This window comes from Diabrotica virgifera, chromosome 6 (assembly GCF_917563875.1).
Source record: "Diabrotica virgifera virgifera chromosome 6, PGI_DIABVI_V3a".
In the NCBI taxonomy this organism is placed as follows: Eukaryota; Metazoa; Arthropoda; class Insecta; order Coleoptera; family Chrysomelidae; genus Diabrotica; species Diabrotica virgifera.
In genome coordinates, this window is record NC_065448.1 from 104,957,932 (window position 1) to 104,976,946 (window position 19,015).

At 33.9% G+C, this 19,015-nt stretch overlaps 1 protein-coding gene across 2 annotated transcripts in view; it reads left to right on the forward strand.

Annotated features, from left to right (window-relative positions):
• LOC114330435 (leukocyte tyrosine kinase receptor) overlaps nt 1-19,015 on the forward strand; it is a 366,482-nt gene that overhangs the window by 87,634 nt on the left and 259,833 nt on the right. The gene's annotated exons all lie outside the window — the stretch shown is intronic.

Below are 19,015 nucleotides of genomic sequence, written 5' to 3' on the forward strand. Positions count from 1 at the left end.
CATGAATGGTGTAAGGAAAATCATCTGAATCTTAATGCCAATAAGTGCAAGGTGGTTAGTTATTCCAGGAAACAGTCTACTATATACCATCCTTACATTATTGATGGCAATGAACTGGAACGTTTGACTAAAATTAAAGACCTTGGAGTTATATTTGATCACAAACTCACTTTTGTTGAACATGTTAATATAAAGGTTAGAGAAGCACTTAAATCTTATGGATTTATAATTAGAAATAGTCGAAATCTCACTAATACTAAGGCCATTAAATTACTGTTTTACACTTTTGTACGCTGTAAACTGGAATATGCCTCTATCATTTGGTCACCGTTTTATGATGTACACATCCAAATTATAGAACGGGTTCAGCGTAAATTTTTAAAATTTTTGTCTTATAAAATTAATGGTATATATCCTACGAGGGGTATCAGCAATAATGAGTTATGTAGCGGTTTGGACGTAATTTCATTAGAATCTAGACGAATTAATGCCTCCCTGGTATTCCTGTACAAGCTACTACATAATCTCATTGACAGCCCTGATATCATTCGACAAATAAATTTTAACGTTCCGTCTTATCCAGTAAGAAATTCGATTACGTTCAGAAATACACAAGCTAGAACTAACCTTATGTTAAATTCTCCTCTATTCGTCATGTGCAGCTATTATAATGCCGTAAGTATTTACTGCGATATATTTAACTGCAGTTTAAAGCAACTGATTTCTATGGCCAAGATCTACCTAGGTGATTAATAATTTATTTCTTTAGGTTCAAATTTAGTTTTGTAAAATTTTTGTTATATTATCAATACCTATGAATTACTAATATTTTATTTAATTTTTTATTTGTGTAATATTTTGTCCTGTAAATGGATTCTGTTGGACAATAAACGCTATTATTATTATTATTATTATTATAGGAGTACCGCAGGGACAAAGAGCAAAGGAAGGAGTTGGTATAATAGTAAATAAGAGACTAGAACCAAGAATAACACACTATGAAACATTATCATCTAGAATTATAACAATCCAAATGGACCTAAAAGACAAAATAGGATTCATACAATTATATGGACCAACTGAAGGCAGAGATGAAGAAACGATGACAGAATTCTACAATGAACTCCAAAGAGCACTAGACAAATTAAGAGAATCGAGAGAGAAAATCATAATTTTAGGAGATTGGAATTCAAGAGTGGGCAAGGATGTCAACAAAGGATTAGGATGCATTGGAAAATACGGAGAGGAATGTTTGAACAGGAATGGTGTCAAAATGCTAGATTTCTGCCAAGCAAATGACCTACTAATAGGAAACACATTTACAAACCAAAACATCGAAGACAAATATACGTTCGTGGCGGAAGAGAGAAGAGCGAAAAGTTTGATAGATTACATAGTTTATACGATAAACCTAGAAGATAAAATACATAACGTCTTAACTGAAAAGGAACCGGAACTAGCTACAGAGCACAGGATGGTTACTGCAAAACTCGAGGATGAAAAAATAAAGGAGGTGGAAAGAAAAGATTACCAAAGAGTAAAAGTAAATAAGTTCAAATTAGAACAGGTGCGAGAACATTACAAAAAAGAAACAAATAGAAGATTAAGACAACTAGAAAACCAAAAAGAGGCATGGACACTGGAAGAAAGATGGAACGCCTTCAAAGTAGTCATAAAGTCTACAGCAACAGAAATATGTGGAATCAGAAAACATAACAAACTCCATAAAAGAACGAGATGGTGGAACAATGAAGTTAAAACAGCAGTGAAGAAAAAGAAAATAGCATGGAAAAAATACATTGAGACCGAACTGGAAGAAGATAAAGAAGAATACAAAAGGCTGAGACGATTAGCGAAAAACACCATAAAACAAGTAAAAACAAAAACGTGGGAAGAGTTTGGAGAAGAATTACAACAAAACTATGTAACAAATAATAGAAGCTTCTGGACAACAATCAGACATATGAAGAAAGGAAAACATAAAGAAATAACAGCCGTAAGGGATACAACAAACCAAATCCAAACAACTCCAGAACAAATAGCTAAAGTATGGAAAGAATACTATGAAAACAAATTTAGAAATGCAATAATAGATGATAGAAATGAAACATATCAAGATAACGAGAACAAAGAATTAGAGCAAATAAATAGAGAAGAAGTAATATTGGAAGTATCAAACGTAAAAATAGGTAAAGCTGGAGGGGATGATGGCATAGACCCGGAAATGGTCAAGTACATGGGAGAAGAAGGGATAAACTGGTTGTTGAAAATATACAAAGAGGCATGGGAAAAGCAGCAAATCCCAAAAGACTGGCAAAGTAACCTTATAGTGCCAATATACAAAAAGGGAGAACACGTCAACTGCGAAAATTATAGAGCAATATGTTTATCATCGGTATGTTTTAAAATATACACGAAAATAGTAGAGAAGAGGCTAAGACAAGAGGTAGAAAAAGAACTGGGAGAAGAACAAGCAGCGTTTAGACCAGAAAGACAGACAAACGATAACATTTACATCATTAGAAATATAATAGAAAGAAGTATTGACTCGGGGGGAAAGCTCATACTAGCATTCATAGATCTAAGGGCAGCATTCGACTCTATAGAAAGACAAATTATATGGAAATGCTTGCAGAACATGAAAGTACCAAGTACACTGATAAAAATAATTGAAAATATATACGGAGTAGTAAAAGGACGTGTACAGATAGCAGGAGAAAGATCTGAAGAATTCAATTGGGAAAGAGGTATCAAGCAAGGAGACAGTCTTAGTCCGCTACTATTCATAATAGTCATGAATGAATTGACTAGAAATACTGGAGAAAGAACGAACCAAATACAGACAACAATAGGATACCAAAGATTACAGCCAATAAAAATAGAAGCCCTATTGTATGCGGATGACATAGTCCTTATAGCAGATTCCGTGACAAAAATGCAAAAACTCATAAATATATGGACAGAAGAAATAGAGAAATTAAAAATGGAAATAAACATCGAGAAAAGTAAAATAATGGTCATCGGCGAAAAGGAAGAAAATGAAGTAATTATAAAATGCAAAAATACTCAACTGGAAATAGTTACAGCATATGATTATCTTGGAAGTATTATTACCAATGATGGGAAAATAGACCTCGAAATAACAAACAGAACTAAAAAATCAAATAAACTGTACTACGCACTAGCGCCAATTCTGAGGAAAAAAGAATTGTCCCACGAAACAAAAATTAAAATATATAATACGATTGTGATACCGACGATACTGTATACAAGCGAAAATTGGACTTTACAGAAAAAGCATAATAGTAGGATAAATGCAATTGACATGAGACATTTACGTGCTATAGCCGGAAAGACCAAATGGGATAGAATAAGAAATGAGACAATAAGAGGGATAACTAAACAGGAACCAATAATGAATAAAATAATAAAGAGGCAATTAAACTGGTATGGACATCTGATGAGAATGAAACCTAGTAGACTAGCAAGGAAAATTCACGAAACAAGGAATATTACAAAAAAGAAAAAAGGCAGGCCGAAGAAAAAATGGATACAGCAAATAGTAGAAGCAGGAAAAATCAAACAGAAAACGCTAGAAGAAATGAATCTAATAGCACAGGACCAAAAAGAATGGAAGAGATGGGTGAATATGTAGCTAAATTAAACCCAAATCCGACACCTGAAAGGGTATAAGGAAGGGGAGAAAGAAAGAAAGAAAGAGAATTGGTTAATTGTACCGATTATAGTAATTTTCAGTATTATACAATCTAATCATTTTATTGCTATTTTTTCGCAATTATTGCTATTTTGCAACAAGGGTGACTATTTTTTAAATTGTTAACCAATTCTATATTGTAGGAAATTTAATTACTCAACTTTATGTCAGTGCAACTTTTCTCGAAAATGAATGCTTTTAAAGTTATAACCAAAAATCGAAAAAAAAATCGAATTTTTCCTTCATTTTTTGACATTTTGATTATTTAAACAATGTTCCGGACCTTTTTGAGAGGGAGGATAACTTAAATATTATTATTTGAGTTATTTTCAAGCAATTTTTGCAAAAAAATTTGAGTCACCTCTCAACGTCCAAATGTACTAATATTTTTACAGGTGCGCCCTGGTCTAAACGGATAAATATGAATCTTCCTTTAGTCTAATGCTGATGATTTAAGAATTCCCTGAGATGGATGACGAAGAATAAAGCATTGCGAAGTTACGCACGAAGAAGGCGGATATTTCGCTTATTGAAAAGATCAATTAACCAATCAATAAAGGTTTAAAGTAAGGATGGTGTCTGTCAGTAGATATCATTGTTTAAAACATATTTGGTACATATTTTAAAATTATGATTACTTCTTTACTTCAAAACTTCTACAACAATTTTCGACTGTATAAAATAATAACCTTTTAGAATTGGTTAATTGTACCGATTATAGTAATTTTCAGTATTATACAATCTAATAATTTTATAAGTTTTCTTTATATTGTTGGTTATATCTTTAAATAAGCTAATTGGCATCTTAGTATATCCAGGGCCGTCGATAGGAATGAGCGGACCCTGGTAACAAGTGAATAACGTGCCCCCGGGAAGAAGTGAAGAGCGAAAATAATTGTTTAATGTTTATAGAAATAATAATATCAATAATAATAAGAAATATCCTGTTTGAGTTTTTTGTCAGTTCTTCTATCAGGCGCGGCCCCCTGCGAATGGGGGACGCTTTCTGGGTATTCGTAGCGCCAATACCCAGAGAGTAGCAGGGATATTTGACGTGGAATAAAAACTGATACCTGGCAGTAGGTATAAAATGCACACCCATGAGAATGGAGATTAATAATTTATGTTTAGGATCGCTGCCTGGGGATCGCCAGGGCACGTCTGGAGCCGGCGCTGGACGTGACAGCATGCAAAACGTCGTTTCCAGGGTATTGAGGAGGCGGACCCCTGTCATAAAATCAGCTACAGCCCAACCACAACCACAAGAGAGCCAAACAACAACAGGAGCTCCACCCGCCGAAGGTGCTGCGCTGGAACATCAGCCGGCGCGGGCGCTCACTCAAGCGGAACGAGCGAGGCAGCACATGAAATGGACTGTGTCCATTAATGAAAACATTTTGCACTTCTACTACAAGGTGACAAACCTCGGTCAAGAAAGCATCGGCTACCGACAACAACTGTATGCCGAATTTTGCAGGACGTACCCAGATATTCAAGTATCGGAGCAACGAGTATCAGACCAATACCGGGTAATTATAAGAAAGAACCTTATCACAGAGACTAGACGCAATACCATCAGAAGTCGAACGGGAGATTCATAACAATGTAGTAATTGAAGATCAAGTCCCTGTTGAAGCTCATGAGCACATTCCTGAGCTTGCCATACAAGAAACTCAACCTGACAATAGAGAACAGGAAAACAACGAGTTACGTGATAACCTAGTAAGCGAAATGGCACGTGCGTTACAGGAGTTTAATGGAACAAACCCACTTAGCAGACCACCGCTACCACGAATAAATTCTTATAAGAAACTAGGGGCGCTGTTACAAATTGTGAACACTGAAATCCTACCCAATTATGTCGTAGAAGCCCACACATTAGAATATTTGCACATGCTAATCTACTGTGCAGCAAAAGCAATTGCTAATGTAATGGGCATTAAGATCAGAACACGACGGGGTACTAACAAAGGAAGGACTGGTAACAGAATTGCACCTTGGGAAAAAAGACTGCTCGGAAAGATTGAATTACTGCGTAGGGATATTGGTCAAGTCACCGAATATATACGATGTGTAAGAAGTAGAAAAGTCATCAGGAGAGCTGAAGAAATAATACTGAGTACTGCAAGACACTCAAGATATGATCCAGAAAACAACACAGCCCAACAGTGCCTGGATACATTAAAACAAAAACTCTCTGTTTATTCAGGACGACTAACAAGGTACAAAGTGAGTAACAACCGAAAATCCGACAATGCCCTTTTTGAGATTGCTGAGAAAGCCTTCTATCGAAAACTCAATTCCACCGTAGAAAATCTCGATAAGTTTTACCCAATCCAAGAAGAAATTCATGAGTTCTGGGGAAATCAACTTTCCACACCAGCTGCTCTTAACAACAATGCTGGATGGATACAAGATACGACACAGAACTGCCAACACTACACTACTACTATTTACGAACCCTTCACCACTGAGGAAGTCTCAAATATCATCAAAGAGCTTCATAACTGGAAATCTCCTGGACCAGACGGAGTTCAAAACTTCCGGCTTAAGAAGTTTTGGAGTGTTCATGATTGCTTATCAACACTAATTAATAATGTTATTTCTAATCCACAGGAAACACCATTATTTCTAACTCAGGGAACCACTTATTTAATACCGAAGGATCAAAATAACACACAAGATATACACACAAAATAACACAAGATCCAGCCAAATACCGCCCAATTACTTGTCTTCCAACTTTGTATAAATTGGTCACATCCTGTGTAGCCCGGCGTATCTACCAACACTGTGCACTGAACAATATCATAGAGCCTCAACAAAAAGGATGCGCTAAGGGTTCCATGGGTTGCAAAGAACAACTTATCATCGACTCAGTCATTTCTAATCAAGGTCAAAACGGCAATCTTTTCCAATTTCTAATCAAGCATATTCCAAAAAGAGGAACTTATTTACTGCCTTCATTGATTACAAGAAGGCCTTTGACTCAGTGCCGCATGAATGGCTTATAGATATATTGAGAATATGTATATAAAGTCGATGATAATATAGTGACCTTTTTACAGCATATAATGACAGTGGAAGACTAGAATTCACCTTCAAATACCTGGTGAAAATAACATCGAAACTGAAAATATCGCAATCAGCCGGGGCCTTTTCCAAGGAGATTCCTTAAGTTCACTGTGGTTCTGTCTAGCTATGAACCCACAATGTCAGCTATTGAACTCCACTGACGCAGGTTTTGAGCATCAAAAATAACAACAATGTGGTGGCGAAGCTTAATCATCTGTTGTATATGGATGATTTGAAATTAATGGCTTCCACTCGAAACGAAAAGGTGCATGGATGTTAATCAGTCAGTATATATGTGTTTCTTGGATTACAACAAAGCCTTCGATAAGGTCAGACATAAACGACTTATCAAATTACTTGAAAAGAAAAACTTAGATATGAGGGACATCAGGATCATTAGTGCTATCTGTTATAATCAGATCGCTGTGGTAAAAGAGAACAACGCCTTTTCAAATGAAATACAGATTGAGAGGTGAGTCAGACAGGGCTGTGTCCTGTCTCCTACTTTGTTCAATTTGTATTCAGAGGAAATAATCCAGGAAGCACTAGAAGACCTAACCACGGGAATAAAAGTAAATGGCCGACCAATCAATAATATACGGTTTGCTGACAACACTATTTTATTAGCCGAATGTCTTGAGGATTTACAACAAATGGTTAACAGAGTGGTAGAAGTCAGCCAAGAAAACGGACTGTCCCTAAACACAAAAAAAGACACAATTTATGGTAATCACAAAAGCTCAACAGCGCCAAGAAAGCATAACAATACATGGAGAACAAATTAAAAAGGTTGAAAAATACAAAAATTTGGGTACAATAATTAATGAAACTAATGAGTACACAGAAGAGATTAAAGCAAGAATAGGACAGGCAAGAAATGCTTTCAACAAACTGAAAAAAAAAACTCTGTAGCAGGGACATTACAATTTCTTTAAAGATAAGACTTCTGAGATGCTACGTGTTCTCCGTATTATTCTATGGGTTGGAGGCTTGGACATTAAAGAAGGATGTTTCGGACAGATTAGAAGCGTTCGGGTTATGGGCCTACAGAAGAATATTAAGAATAAGTTGGGTGGATAGAGTCACGAATATCGAGGTGTTGAAAAGAATGGGAAAAGATAAAGAGGTTTTAAATACAATTAAAGTCAGAAAACTGTAATATCTGGGACATGTTATGAGGGGCGAGCGTTATAACTTATTACAATTAATAATACAAGGAAGAATACAGGGTAGAAAGAGTCGCGGAAGAAGACGCATCTCCAGGTTAAACAATTGGAGAGTTTGGTTTAATTGCACTTCTGCTGATCTCTTTAGAGCAGCGGTATCGAAAGTGCGAATTGCCGTGATGATTGCCAACCTTCTTAGAGGAGATGGCACATGAAGAAGAAGAACTCGAAACCAACTAGATGAGATGCTAAGAACGGTAGAATTATTTTCAAATGGCATTAGTATGCACTTCTGACTAGACAAGTGCCGTGTTTTAAATATAGTCAGAGGAAAAGTACAGCCCGGAGGATTCGATATGCAAAATGGCGGAACATCGAAGCCATGGGTGAAAACGATATGTATAAATATCTTGGAGTAAAGCAAGCGCGGAAAATTGACCATAAGCAAATGAAAACTGAGATAACTGAGGAGTTTATACGAAGGGTAAAACAGCTGCTTCGTTCACACCTTAACAGTAGAAATTTGTTTAAGACACTAAACACCTACGCATATTCCGCGCTTAACTATTCGTTTGGCATTGTTAAGTGGACAAAAACGGACATAGAGAATCTTCAGCGAAAGGTAAGAGATTATAATAATAACACACCTCACAAAGGCACAAAAACACCATCCTAAAAGTGCAGTAGAGAGAACGACATTACCACGGAATCTAGGAGGAAGAGGACTTATGGATATAGGTGAGCAATTAGATAAACAAATTGCTAATTTAAGAACTTATTTTCAGATGCAAGTTGAGACATCTACTCTACATAGCGCTATCTGCGCAGTAGATGACACAACACCGATCAAACTGAGGGAACCAGAAATGCGCATAAACCACCTCACTAAAGACGAAAAAATGCGTACCTGGATGGGTAAACCTCTGCATGGGCGAGATCCAAATGAGGTCAGCCAAGACAATGTCGACAATAAAGCGTCGAACTATTGGTTGACATCAGGAAGGATGTTACCTGAAACGGAGGGTTAAGAAGTTTTGGAGTGTTCATGATTGCTTATCAACACTAATTAATTATGATATTTCTAATCCGCAGGAAACATCGTCATTTCTAACTCAGGGAATCACTTATTTAACACCGAAGGATCAAAATAACACCCAAGATCCAGCCAAATGCCGCCCATTTGCTTGTCTTCCAACTTTGTATGAATTGGTCACATCCTGTGTAACACAGTGTATCTAGCAACACTGTGCTCTGAACAATATCATAGAGCCTCAACAGAACGGATGCGCTAAGGGTTCCATGGGTTGCAAAGAACAATTTATCATCGACTCAGTCATTTCTAATCAAGCATATTCCAAAAAGAGGAACCTATTTACTGCCTTCATAGAGTGGACAATAACGGACATAGAGAATCCTCAGCGAAAAGTAAGAACATACCTCACAAATCACAAAGGCACAAAAACACCATCCTAAAGTGCAGTAGAAAGAACAACAACAACACTACCACGGAATCTAGGAGAAAGAAGACTTATGGATATAGGTGAGCAATTAGATAAACAAATTGCTAATTTAAGAACTTATATTCAGATGCAAGCTGAGACATCGAATCTACATCGCGCTATTTGCGCAGTAGATGACACAACACCGATCAAACTGAGGGAACCAGAAATGCGCATAAACCACCTCACTAAAGACGAAAAAATGCGTACCTGGATGGGTAAACCTCTGCATGGGCGAGATCCCAATGAGGTCAGCCAAGACTATGTCGACAATACAGCGTCGAACTATTGGTTGACATCAGGAAGGATGTTACCTGAAACGGAGGGTTCATTACTGGCCATTCAGGATCAGGTTATACCAACCAAAAATAATCTGAAATTTATCATCAAAGACCCTCAGGTCCAAAACGACAAATGCCGAGATGGATGTCAAACTCACATCTTACAGGGGGCTGCCAGACATTTACTGCAACTGAATACAAGGAACGGCATGACGCAGTGAGAAAAATGCTTCATCAAGGGATAGCAATCAATCTGAAACTTCTCCAAACGGACCATCTCCCATATTATCAATACGTCCCTGAGAGTATGATTGAGGATGGCAACTACAAGCTATACTGGGACCGTACTGTGCTTACAGACCAAACAGTGGCACATACTAGACCAGATCTCGTACTAGTTAATAAATTAACAAGACAAACAACACTAATTATTGATGTGGCGATACCTAACACTAATAATCTACGCAGTAAATTTACTGAAAAAATCGCTAAGTACAGAGATCTGGAAATTCAAATACGAAGACAACGGAGAATGCAAAGTACCCAGACGATACCTATTATTATGTCTACTATTGGAGTCATTCCGAAGAACCTCATCGAAAGCATAAAAAAGCTGGGTCTAAATGAACATATTTACAAGATTATGCAGAAAGCTGTATTACTCGCAACGGCCAGATGTGTACGAAAATTTTTGGGAGATACATCTGATACCAAGTCACCTAGGGCTCGACAACACGGAAAGGGTACCACCAGAGTTCAATCCTTTTGATTCCGTAGGTATCTGGGATGAGTCAATTTTCCCCTTAGAGGGAGTGTGTGCCGTATGGCTAAATCTGGATAAGAAATATATCAATAATAATAAGTAACATTCAAATATAAATTTTATTAAGTTTTGATTATATTTATAATACTGAAAATATTTGTAATATAGGTGCTTTTCGAGTTGTCTAATTGGCAAAGATGTCTATTATTTTTTGAAAAATAGCATGCTTTTACCAAATCATTGTCAATGCTGTTAACCGATCCTGTTTCATTGTTGATCCCATTGCATTTTTTATGCGAGAAAGACAACAAATTAACTATTCTAAATGATTTTATTAACGTTTATAACGTTAATCTAAGGGCCGGTTGTTCGAACGCTAATCAAGAAGTTGATTATAATTAAGTCTCCTTAACAACCATCAAATAACAACACCCCTCATTCGTACGTCAATCAATTAATGTTATATCTAAAAAATTGATTTTATTAGCGTTTAGACGTCCATCAGACGTCGTTGTCAAAATACAAAATATTGATGCGGACGTCAAAACGTTGATAAAATATTTTTTTAGTTAAATTGTGGTTTATTTCCCCATTTAGACTATCAATTGGTGATTTACCTCGTGCTATTTTGACCACACGTGTCTCCCCCATTCTGGTTATGTGGTTGTTCCATTCTTTTTTTTTTCTATTTAGTGTCCATTCGTTTATACACTGTACGTTACATTGTCTTCTAATATCTCCGCTCCTCTTTCGATCTCTCAGTGTATTTCCTGTAATTCTCCTCAGTACTCTCATCTCTGCCGTTTTCAGTAGTCTTTGTATTGTGGCTGTATCGGGTCTTGTTTCTGATGCATATGTCATTATTGGTCTTACACTGGCTTTATAAATTCTTGATTTCATGTCAGTGTTAATATGTCGGTTTCGACATATTGTGTTATTAAGGCATCCTGCCAATCTATTTGCTTTTTGTACTTGATTTCTCACTTCTTTGTCTAGGTCTCCGTAACTTGACAATGTAATTCCAAGGTATTTTACTTCCATTACAGTCGGAAAAATGAAAAAATACCCATGAACGATCACATCAATCACTTATTTTGTATTTTCTGTCTTTTTCTATAAATAACAAACGTTTGTTATAGAAAAAGACAGCAAATACAAAATAGGTGATTGATGTGATCGTTCATGGGTATTCTTTCATTTTTCCGACTGTACTTGTTCAATACTGATACCATTAATTTATATTTTGCTTCTGATTGGTTCTTTACTGATTACTATTGTTTTGGTTTTCTGAGATGAAATTTTCATATTGAATTCCTTTGCTCCTTTGTTAAATCTGTGGACTAATCTTTGCAGACTATCTTCATCTTCGGCTATTAATATTGCGTCGTCTGCGTAGCAGAGTATTTTTACTTCTTTGTTTCCCATTCTATAGCCTCTTCCTTTATTGACGTTTTTGATAATTTCATGATTAAATTGAAAAGCATAGGACTCAATGAGTCTCCCTGTCTTATTCCGCTGCCTATATATATATATATATATATATATATATATATATATATAATGAACCTATATATATATATATATATATATATATATATATATATATATATATATATATATATATATATATATATATATAGGTTCTGTAAGTTGTCCATCTATCCTGACTTCCAGTTTGTTGTTTTGGTAGATGTTTTTAATAATTTTTATGATATCTAGAGTGACTTTTCTATTATATAGAAGATGGATTACATCTTTGAGTCTTACTCTGCCAAATGCTTTCTTTAAGTCAATCAGATATAGAAATGCTGGTCTATTACACTCTAGTGATTTCTCAGTAATTTGCTTAATGACGAATATTGCATCTGTACACGATCTTCCAGTACGAAAACCCTGTTGTTCATCTGCTAAACTTATCCTCTGATTCATTACGTCTTGTAAGAGTTTAGTTGTAAGTTTTAGGGTAGTATTTAACAAGTTGATACCTCTGTAGTTTTCTGGCTGCTTTTTATCTCCTTTTTTGAATAGTAGAATTAGTTCACTCGTTCTCCATTCTTCCGGTATTTTATTGTGTTTTATGATTTTGTTAATTGTTCTGTCATTGCTACTCCACAATATTTCAGTAATTCGTTTGGTATTCCATCCTTACCTGCAGCTTTTCTGTTAACATCTTCATTTGTGGTAATTTCTGGTGCTTCCGGTTCTAGCATCATTTGTTCTTCCTCTGCATAGAGCTTTTTTAGGTAGTCAATCCATGTATCCTTTTCTATGTGTTTTGGTTCTATTAGTTCCTTTACCTTCATTCTTTGACCTCTTAAAAGCGCCATATTTCCTTTTGGAGGCCATAAAGTCATGTTCCATTTAGAATAGTTTTCCATTTAGAATAGTTAATTACAAAAATTCCACAAATATATAGCTTCAGAACAACATAAAGACAACATAAACATATTTTTGCTTCTGCGGCTGTCATGGGTAATGTGCAAAATTTTATTTTAACTCAATAACGACGTCGACGCTTAGGAAATAATGAATCCAGTTTGAGATGTTCAATTTTATTAAGTAAATCTATTGGAGAAATTTGAGATTCACCAATATTATCCTTGTATATCGCTCTCAAATGAAAAATTTCATTTATCAATTCTACACTGATGTCTTCTTTATAAAACTCGCGCAATATATCAATTTTTTTTCTTGATATTGTCATCATCTTTATCAGAATGTTCATAAAGTCTTTAGTTTCACTAAATATTATATAGTATTTATATATAGGTATTATATTCAACATGTTTATTTTGATATCCACATAATACCCTAAATATAATATATACTTACCTCTCCATCTAATTTACTTACCGTTGCACGTCATCCGCGTCACAGCCCGTGACGTCACATGATACCAACACGAGATATTTAGGCGGAGGGTGTGTTCTTTTTTAGAATCACTTTGCCGAGTACACTGGCATTACAGCCACTAGACATATTTTATTATATACGCGTAGAAATAATATTTAAAGATTTCTAATAATGTTAAGCTAAAGAAATACACAATAATATGTTTCATTTAATTTGTATAAATTGATTATAAAGCGTTTTTATGAAGCACATTTGTTCGGAATACACTGTAACTATAATCGAACGAAGGTGATATTTTGGCATAAATTGGTAACATTTATTTGACAGTTGCGGTGATGACACTTCATATTTGTTTTTATTCTTTACTATAAGTATGTGTTTCATTATATTTATTGTTTTTATTATTTACCTTAACGTAAGATTATAACTTAATTCTTATTGTCTATTTCTATTGTTTTTATTTATTTACATTGAATATTAATTTGTATTGCTGTATAATCTACTTCCGCAAAAATTGTGTGATGTATTTGATTTAAAATGAATTTATGAATTTTTCGTAATTGGGCAACAATGTCAACTTGGATCTCTAACGTAGATAATGACGTGCAACGGTAAGTAAATTAGACGGACTGTATATAATATTTATACAAATAACTAAAATTTATATGCAGCTACTTACTTTTTAAGTAATATTGTAAAATGTACTAATTACATTCTCGTATGCAATTTTAATATGTTAATATGATACTTGGTAGAACCTAGGATGAGATTAGGAGATGCTGAAAACATACTTCTGAGCAATATAGCACTTAAAAATATATAAGTAAAAAAACTACTATAGAAGTATATAAATAGAAGGTTTATAGCACTTGCTTGGAATGTTCTAAAAAGTATATTCTTGGTATATCTATACTGAAAAGAAGTGCGATAGTACATTCTAAGTATATACATAGAACGTTTAAGTACTGTAATGTAGTATATACTCAGCATCTGCTCTGCACATTCGTAATGGTAATTACGCATATTCTCAGTATATACTTTTTCTGAAAAGTATGTTCTATGAATCTACTAAGAACATGAACTTGTTATGTGGGTTCTGCGTAATATGTCAATATTTGGCAGAATTCATCTGTTGTGAAAAAATCTTAAAACATCTGTTTAAAAGAGTATTACAGTCTGTTGGATATGATCTCCTCGCAGAGGTTCACTTCTACTTAGTATAATAAAACTTGATTTATATCCCTGTGCAAATAAATGTGATTCATCACTTAGTCACCATTTTCCAGTCGGTAACAGTCCATGATCGGTATGGTCGTTCTAAATATAGGTAGATTTGTATATTTTAAATTATTAATTTCCGTAGATTCCAATAAATTTAGCTTAAGACCATTATTTTATTTTGAATATGAAGAATGCGAAATTGGTCATTAGAAGAATGATTATGATCTAGAAGGTGAAGTGCGTAGATAGATAGGTAGGTACGTAGAATATGTATTTCTGTTATTGAAAGCCTTTTTGTATTCTGCTCAAGGGCGTAACAGAGGCCCCCGCAGCGTGAAGCTTGCGGGGGGCCCCAATCGATCAGGGGCCCCGTCTTGTCGTCTGATATTATGTAAAAATCTGCTGTAGGTATATGATTTTACTTTGTGTGTTTAAATTTAAAAACGTAAATTTCTAAATAGGCGTATTCGGGAAGTGAATCATTTCATATCTAGAAACCTAATCCTTTCCGGTCTCACGAACTTTTATGGTGACGACAATAAACTATAATGCTTTGTACGTGACTACTGAAAGATTTGAAAATTGCAATTTGCCGAATTTTAGAACAATATTTCTAAATCTAGAAATGGGTTTTCTCTTTAATTTTTACCTACGCTTAGTATTTCGATACAATTATCCAGAGGCGTAAGGCGTAATAGAGACCCCCACAGCATGAAGCTTACGGAGGGCTCCAATATGTCAAGGGCCCCATCTTGTCGTCTAATATATGTAAAAATGTGTTGTTATATTATTTGAATACATACGTTTTTTAAGCAGTGCAGTATTGAAAATGAAGTTGTCCATCCGAATTAATAAAATTGTAGATATATTCGCTGATAGTACATAGTGCACGAAGAACATTGTTCATCTCATAAAATAATACTATGTACTAATGTAATCATTTAGTAATGTTTGTTCTATTTTATTATATACCAATAAAGATGAAAAATGTAAGTCGTCATAAACAATGCATGAATATACCAATAGCTCAGTAAATGACAGTTTTGGACTGACAACGTCACGACGGACGCATTTGCTTGAAAATTTAGATTTAGGTTACACTCCACTTCAAAGTTGGACTTATGCCGTTGGTTGTTTTTACTTCAAGGGGCAAAACCCCTCCTTGGGGTGAAAAACATACGTTTAAAATAAGTCTGGAAATGCATAAATTGACTAATTATAAGCAACTTTTGTTCTATAGAGTTTCTTTATCTATGTTAATACTTTTCAAGTCATTTGCGAGTGAAAATAACTCCAAAATAGTATTTATCGAATTAAATATTAGATATCGAAAAAATATTTGTAGCAAAAATGTGGCTTATAAGATACAAAAAAATGGTGTACTTATTCATGAAGTCTATTGACACAGTAAAAGCACAGTTGAAGCTCATGAAAAATTATTATTATTCGTTCAATGCCAAATCGAATATTTCAACCTATAATAACCAAAAAATGAAGCACTTTTCGGGAAAAACTCATTAAAACTTTTTTTAAATGTTTCAAAAAAAGCTTAATAACTATACAAATTACGCTCAAATAAAGTTGGCCCCTTTTTTGGTAAAAAAAAATCGTGAAAATCTGCCCCTATTTCGCACCAAAAATAAAATGTATCGTTAGCCCATTTACTTTAAATATTTATTGTTTATATGATCTGTAAGTTCGACCGGCTCGAAATGCTTATTTTTGAAAAAATTTGGTTTTATAGTAAAGAAAGTTTTTTTATTTTGGAAAATGACTTTTTTTCAAAATAACTTAAAACGTAAGTATTTGTGATACGAAAAATCTCAAAGAGTAAAGAAATGTAGGCCTTGCTTTTATAAATATTTTATCTTTATTTTATTTTTCTTAAGACAAAAATTGGTTAAGATATGGCTGTTTAAAATTTGCATATACTCGTTATTAGTGACTCGTGCAAGCCATTTCAACTAGAACCCTTTTAAAAATAAGCACTTTGAACCAGTGAAACTTACAGGTCATATCAGGTCATATAAAAAAGTTAGGTAATTTGTAAGGCGATAATGATTAGTTTCATTTGGGATGCTAAATAGGAGGAGATTTTCACAATTTTTTTACCAAAAAATGGGATTAACTGTATTTTGAGCGTAACTGGCTTAGTTTTAACGCTAGAAACTTTTGTAAAAAATAAAGCTTCTTTTAAACACTCAAAAGTTCTAATGAGTTTCCCCGAAAAGTATTTTATTTTTTGGATATTTTCTGTTCAATCAAATACTAACTCTTTGAACTATTTTCGAAAAATCGCCTAAAAACGTGGTTTTTTTGTTGAACAATAAACATTTTTACTCATGAATAACTGGAAAAGTCTTGAGTTGACCACTTCGGTGTTGACACTGAAAATTACACGCTATCGCCATATTTTACGTTCATTTAATCTGCTGTAACACATATAGATATTTATTACACATGTCGCATTTAGTAATTTTTTAAAGGGGGCCCCATTTCCAATTCTGCGGGGGGCCCCGACGGAGTTTGTTACGCCACTGTTCTGCTATACGTTTGTTAAAGGTTCTATCAGTTTAACACGGTTTAAAGTTAACCGATGTGTTTTTGGACAGTAATCACACGTAAAATTTTATATAGCACTGTGTAAGTGCATTTTCTTTTGGCTCTTATTGTTCTTAATATATTTGCTTGAGTTTTTGTTTGTTCTGACAGCTGGTGTTATTCCTTCCTTTTTATGTATTTGGCTATTTTTATTGATATCTTGTGTAGGTAATCGAGTGAAAGGTGGAAGGTACTGAGTTTTTCTTTGTCTGGGTTTCTCGTTTTCTTTAATTCTATCTCGAAGTTATTTTTTGACTTGTCAATTTCTCTTAATCTATGTAACATGGTAGGTTGTCAATTTATGTTGTGTGTGACGAGATGATGAATTAATTGTATATATGTAGTTGTGTCAAGTGTCAGCATGAGTAGGTTTATGAAACACGGAGAACTTATGTTTGTTTTCAAGTCTGATAATTTTTAAATCTAGAAGATTTATGGATTGATTCTGTTCTGTTTATTTTTAGTGGAGTCACTGAAGGTTTTCACCTCCGATTTCGTTGAACCTTCATCGATTTTCATGAAAATTGGTAAGTAGTTAGAAGATACTTCAAGTAACAAAGGTGACATGATGTTAACTTGCGCTTTTACCCTGGGGGTGGTTGCCACCCCTTCTCGGGGGTGAAATTTTTTTATTAAAAATAATACCAGAAATCGATAGAGGTGCAACTTCTAAGCAAAATTTGTTATATAAAGTTATTAACATAAATCAATACTTTTTGAGTTATTAAATATCAAAGATTTTATTTTTTCTTAAAAAAATGCATGTTTTAAAGCTGTTTTTCACGTATTACTCAAAAACTATAAGCTTTTGTAAAAAAGCTATTATTACCAAAATTAAAGATAATAAAAAATTTAATACACTCCCTACTTAAAGAACTAAACTAATGTTATTTTAAAGTGAGTTATGGGTAATTGAATGTATATTTTTTTCGACGAGTACTCAAATCTAAGTATTCAAGCTTACATAACGGGAAAACGATGCATTTTATAGAATATACTTGTTAAGCACTTGTCAAAGTACTTCGGAATACCTATCAAATGAGATTCAGTAGAAGTTAATAGCATCAAAATTAAGCAAGTTATGATGAAAATAAGAGAACCCTTTCGATTTTTTTAGGAAAAAGTTAAAAACTAAACATACGCCATTTCCGCAAAAATTAAAATTTGTAGTAATCCTCACAAGAATTTCTTTATGGTATCATAGTTAATTATTTCAACAAATTTGACCGGTTTAGAATGCATATCTTTGAAAAAAAGGTATAATTTAAAAAAATCAGAATTTTTAGAATTATCGTACTTTTCATTTTGTTTTGATAATAACTCCAAAAATACTCAATATACGTAAAAAATAATAAATAACTAAATTTTAGTTTTTTCCGTAACAAATACTTTACCCATTTTACTATTTTCGTAGAGTAAAAAATAACTGAGATAGAAACGTTTAAAATTTCAATTTTGCTGCGAGAACCATGTAACCGGGGCCATTTAACCTTTTATTTTTAAAAAAGTAAGAGGTATAAATGACTATTTTGACGTTTTTTAATAGCTCTTGGAATAAAATTTTAACCAGTTATTAGATGAACTTGCTACTTTAAAATTTAACGGAGTTATTTACAAAAAAAAACAATAACATTTTCTAGAAAAATTTTTAAAAGATACATTTTGAAACATTTTTGGTGCATAAACTTTAATGCTATCAACTTGTTCGAGCACATATTTAATAGATATTTCAATGAGCTTTGACTAATGTTTAATAAGTTTATGTTATAAAATGCATCATTGTCCCGGTATTTAAGTTTGAATACTTAGATTTGGGTACTCGACGAAAGAAATATACATTC